Genomic DNA, 6,355 nt, shown 5'->3' with positions numbered 1-6,355 from the left:
AACAATCCCCTGGATATGACCACGGCATGCCAATATATGTATTGTGGAAATATCATAATGTCGTAACCGAGCGAGTTGTAGAGAAACGCCACGCTGTGAGACGATTTCAGGAGTCCTTTATTATCCGGCAACCGAGAGACCGCTAGTGCTCAAAATTCTCTTGGCCCCAGAGAAGGGGCTAGATTTTCTTTCATACTTTGGTTTAGAAAGGGGAGGGGGAGCTTAGCGGAAGCAATCTTACAGAAGTAAAACAGGCAAAAAAGTCAAAAGGACAAATGGTTACGGGAAAACAAACAGTTCCAGGTGCAGGGGCTTTAAATCCATCACAAGGTGATAGATGTGGGGGCTTTGGGTTCTATCAACCGGGCGAATTCCTGGGAACTGCAGATATAGCGTGCCACAGTATCTTATCAGTTAATTGAGTTCTTTGATGTTCTGGGAGTCAGTTTGCACAAGTTAAGTCCTTGAGGAAGGGGGGTGGGTAAGAGGCTGCAAGTGAAGGAGCCAAAATGGAGTTTGTCTGGCTGTCTCAGCTAAGGGAGAGTCAATTCAGGTTAAAACAAGGTAGGATAGCACAATAAGACCTTCCGTGTGAAAAATTGAAAGGAATCCTGGACTCAAACGAATATGTAAAAAGTTTTTATAGAATGTTAAGCAGGAAATGATTGTGATTTGAAATAACAGGTTATAGGTGGGAATGGAAAGAGTAAATAGACCAAGGAAACATTTGAGAGAAACATACTTCCTGATGTTGAATTTATGCTGCACGGGAACAGAGAAAAGGTACAAATGATTAGTTTTCAAATTTTTGGCTTAAAAATTTGTTAACCCAGTGCCTGATACAGGGGGTATTAGTTAACACTAACTGCTTTGGTTGCCAGGTAAAGAAACTCTACTTTGTCAGGAAAAGGCAGGAGTCAATGAGCTATGATCCATGGCCAAATTGATCTTGCCATCTGTTTCTGTAAATCAAGTTTCATTGCAACACAGCCATATCCATCACTGGAGCTTAATAGTTGCACCCAAACCTTACGTTCCATAAAACCTAAAATATTTGCAATCTAGCCCTTTACAGAAGATGCTTACTGACCTTGGGCTAAAACAGAACAGTAAAATTCATGAGTGTTCAACGTCTTTTCAGGTGTTCAGACAGTGTTATCCGGACTCTGCCTCTGCATCTTTCAGTTCTGCCTCAACATCGGCTTCTGCTTCAGTAGGCTCAGAAGGTGCTTCATGAGACAGCAACATTACCCTATCCATTTAGAATCCAGAAGGAGTAAACTTGGTCCAAAAATTTTAGCTAAGTTCATGGAAGTCACTGTCTGTACTGAGGTCTGGATTTCATGGCATCTGTGGAGTTAGAGGTGGAATAAAGTCATTTGGACTGAGGATTTGGAGTCTCCAAAGGAAAAGCATGGTACTATTATTACCCACACCTGATGTCCAGCATACTGGAAACATAGGAGAAGCACAAGGTCTTGAAAGAGAAAAAAATACTTAATTTTAGTCATAATGAGTTAAAAAGATACAGTAATTAAAAAAATGAATACTCATGCAAAACATATGAGCTAGATAAAGTTTTGGTCTTTGGAGAATTTTATCTATATTGACTCTATTGTCTCTCACAATGCTGCTGTGAAATATGTATCTCCATTTATCAGATGAGAAAATTGAGGGAAACTGAAGATATTCAGAAATAATAGCAACCAACTAATACTATTTATTTACTATTTGCTAAATAATTTCCTAAATAATTTTTTTTTTTCCAATCAAGAAATATTTATTGAGCCCCAGCTATGTGCCAAATAGTATTCCAGGACAAAATAGCAGTGAAGAAGAAAAAAAAGATCCTGCCTTCATGGATCAGAGTTCATGATCAATAAATACTTCATAAATTTAAAAAAAAAAATGTTTTTAGATATCCTTGAAAAAAAAAAAAAAACATGTCATAGTGTCTCATCTTAAAAACAAACAACAAAATCCTTTTTAGTCACTCTTTTTCCCATTGGTATGTCCATTTCTTCAAAACACTATTACCTCTTACGTATGTATTTGTTTGTTTATTGTTTGCCTTCCTGCTGTAGGAACCCTAAATAAATTTTTAAAGTAATTATCTTTCCTGGCAATGCATAATTATTGAGAAGTCACTGTTACAAGCATCAAATGCCTAGCTATCTACAAAAAGGCAAAGTTTCTGCCATCTGGGAAATCGTGCTGCTATGACATAATAGTAAGCAGGCAGAAAAAGTTGGCTTTCAATACTTAAATACCATCAGCAAAGTATGACGGGAGGCCTTCATTTTAAATGAATGCTGTATGTTTAGCCCAACTCCCTCTAAACATAACTGGTATATGAATTGATATCATACTAGATATTTCTGTTTTTGAGTCTCAGCATAATTTTGAGTGGAGAAAAAATATACATACATCTTTATCTGCGGTGAGATCCTCCCTCTATGTAAAGAAAATTGAAATAGAATTGTGTTGTTTCAGAAAAGCAAGATTAAATTTATTTTGTTTAATAAATGTAAATTATTTACTTATTGAAAGTAGGTAAGGGGAAGATCATGATCACAGTTAGTGATTATTGAGTCCTTGAAAAATACCAAATAGTCTTCACTTAAATCATCTTTAGATTAACTGGCGTTATTATAAACCTGTTTTACCAGCATAGAAATTCTTGCGGTCAGCTGGCTGTTAATGCACCATATGCCGTTTAGTCAGGATTTGAACCCAGTGAGATACAGCTAGAGCAGCATGCTTCTACTCACTACACCATGATGCCTCCATAGAACCCCGTGGTTTTCATTGGTGCTGCTTGTTCTCTTGTCTCAACTGTGAAAACATCTGAGACTTTGCAGTTGACTCAGAGAAGTAGAAAGGAAATTGCAGCCCCTTTCCTGATAATATCAGGGATAGGAAAGTAACTGCAAACATTGAACACAATTTTAAGAGTAAGAAATGCTTGGACTCACTGTTTCCTGAATCGCATAGTGCAGAATATGAATTCAGGCAGTGGCTGACTTTGTCCTCCAACTGTATAAACAAGGCAGTAGACTCCAGGAGGGAATCTGAGGTACGTTTTTAAATTTTTTTTAGTTATTAGTTTTGTAACCTGTGACACCTGGAGGTGCAGTTTCTGTGGTCCTCTTTAACTCCAAACGGATTATGGAGCAAGTCGATAAATAGTCCATCACCTAGAAAACAGTTACGAAGAACAGGCCTCAGAAAACAACTTCATTAATATCTATGTTTTTGGAAAGGAAATTCTCCCTTATGCTTTTCACAGTTATAGAAATCTCAGGCACAAAAAAGCCTTTTCATAAGTATTAGCATATACATTTCTTTAAAATAATGAGAATGTTTTAAATGTTACAAAGAAAATATAAGGAGACATAATAGTTACATTTCAATAATACACTTATGTACAAAGTAGTAAAGATCGTATGTTGTAATACATGGGAATCATATGTTGTAATAGATGGGAAATAGTAATTTGGTTCAAAGTATTTGGAGCATGTTCATTAATCTAGATTAATACATTGTATATTTAATTTAGATAGAAATAACATTTTTATTTTATAATTATATAAGAACATAGCTATTTTTCAAATTTATACATTATTTACTTAGAATCTGAAACTAAAATTTGGTTTTAACTGTATCGTCACCTTAGTTTTTCTTTTCGGAGATATGTAGTTTAGGTCAGCTTAGTAATACCCAGAATTTACACGTGTGAAATTTAGGAGGATTTTAAGATATATCGATATTGTCAAGAAAGTATTCAATAAATGATAAATTAATGAAAATTAATGATAAAATAATACTAACAATAATCATGGAAAACATTGATCTTATTATCCTTGAAATAGCAAAGAATTGGCACAATGATGGGTTTTTTTAGATTAAATTATCTAAATAATTGCTTCAGTCTTCTATTGTACTTTCCCAAACTAGATTCTTAGGACTTTATGATGTGTGGTAGTTAAGAGTACACAGAATGGAAGAAATAACATCCAGTAAGTTGTTTGCTTAACATACTTACCACAGTTCTCACTTATAAGCTAATTTAAGCAGTCTTTTTTAGGTATGCATGTTCTAAGCTAAATCTAACATGGTTTTATTTTCTGATCTCAAAGAAGATAAATCTTAATTCTACTGAAGATATTGTTATCAATATCACTGTCTCATAAGCTTGCTAATATTTAGATATTGTGATACATACATACATACATACATATTTGATAAAATATAGGAGTAGAGATACCTAGAAATAGATCTACCTTTTTAAACAAGGCTTTAGCTCATGGCAACTTGAGCACAAAGAAAGCATGACTGTGGTATCCATAGTAATAATATACAGGAGTAATCCTACTTAATTGAAGTACATTTATGAAAGGATAGCATTGTACCACAATAAAGGTCATAAATTTTAATGATACTGGTGAGTGGATTTGTTGGAGAAAAGAAGTAAAATGATATTCAATATGTGAGAATCATTTAACACTCAAAATTTTATTTTTTTCGCTAACTTCTATGAAACTTTCTATTGTTTTTTTCTGGGATTTGACTTCTCCTTTTGGCGAGCTGTCATTTTGACAGGGGTTAACACCAAAGGTCATCTTTCTGGAGGGCCATTTTACTAGAAAGCTTGAAGACAGCTGTGGTGGGATTTCCTTTATATTAAACCCAGTTTAGAGGAGAATGCAGAGTCCCCAGGTATACTGTTAAAGCAGGGCATTTCAAGGTAACATCTTGCTTGGTTGCCACTTTGAACTGCTATATCTTTATATTGTTGAAGCAGTATTTTTTCCCTCCACCATTAAAGGTATTAATTGTAAGTGCTTGAGAAGCACTTGTAACACAAAGCACTTCTGCTCCTACTATCATTTATTTACTTTTAGCTTTCAAAACATAGAGAAATAACTGTTGTTTTATCTTTATATAACAGCACTTTAAAATGTTTATTTTTATGCTGTTCCTAAACAATGTCATAAAGTCATCTCTATTAGAGATCTTTCTGCTTATTTCAAACATCAAAAATTATCCATATGTGCTGAATAATTTTCACACTATATGAAAGCTTCAGGTTTTCCTTACAATTTTTCCCAATCTAGAATTTTGAATCTACACGGTTTAAGTAGCCCAGACCTTTGGTACCCGGATATAGATGAATTAATCATCAACAACTAATACATATTTTATATAGTTTGAATTTTATTAATTTGTATAATGAAGGGAACTTCAGCCTGTTGTATTCCAGGGGAAATCAATCATCTTATGTACAGTGTTTACTTCCCAGCTTTGCAACTATGGTGACTGGAAATGATAAAGTAGTTCCCAGAATTTCAGTGTTAATTACGGTATAGTACATCATTGGGACCCTTGTTTTAGAAAAGAAAAACTTTTCAAGATTTGTATCACATTGCCATCTACTTCAAATGCAGTTGAATTGTATAAGAAACACATTGTTTTTACAATTTTGATTTTGAGTATTTTCCTACTAAACTATATCAAAGATATTTAATGTTTTCAAAACACGTTTTTGTAAACGTGTTTTGAAAGAATAAATGATCTATTATATTCTAATAAATGCTTTAAAATTGTTTTAGATCCTAGGATATTGTAGCTGTTATTGTGATACTCTGTCAGTTTTCCTCTTCGGGGCCTCCAAGAAAACCATTTCCCAGTTTATGAGGAAAACCATTTACAGCTTCATCACTCAATTAGGAATTGCCCTAAACCACAGGAAACTGCATAGTCAAGAGTATGCCCATTGTGTGGATGCATCCTGAGGTCCATTGTTGTCCTATGGTGGGAATATCAAAGTTGAACTCTTATAACTCAATTTGGAACAATGTGAAGGCTCATTTTAAGTCCAGAGCTGTTTATAGAAGCAGCAGAATCCTCCATTGTCACCTTATTGTTTGGCAGCTTCCCCCTCTGTCTAATCCTGCATTTCTCTTCTTTACAGGTGTGTATCTCAAGAGCACTCCACAACAAAGATTCTGCCTGCAGTCCTCCACTTCAAGGTCTGTTCCAGGAAACCTGTGTAACACAGTTATGCATAGAGTGGTCTTAGGAAGCTGACTTTAACATGAAAATTTAGAGTTGGATCTTTTGCCGACATATTGAATATTCATAAGAGCATATGATACATTTGTCTACCACAAACATGTCATTTCAAAAAACCCTTAAAGTTGCTTGTAGGACATCATTTTAAAACTAGTGTGTAGGAATATTTCATATCAGTTATTCAGTCTTCTTAATATCTGAATCCAAATTAATCTTCCATTTTGCTTTTATTTATAAATAATATGATTTATTGTCAGATTCAATAATTTATATTTTCATT

This window comes from Pongo pygmaeus, chromosome 15 (genome assembly GCF_028885625.2).
Source record: "Pongo pygmaeus isolate AG05252 chromosome 15, NHGRI_mPonPyg2-v2.0_pri, whole genome shotgun sequence".
In the NCBI taxonomy this organism is placed as follows: domain Eukaryota; kingdom Metazoa; phylum Chordata; class Mammalia; order Primates; family Hominidae; genus Pongo; species Pongo pygmaeus.
The sequence above is the reverse complement of the archived record's forward strand: the minus strand, read 5'-3'. Positions refer to the sequence as shown.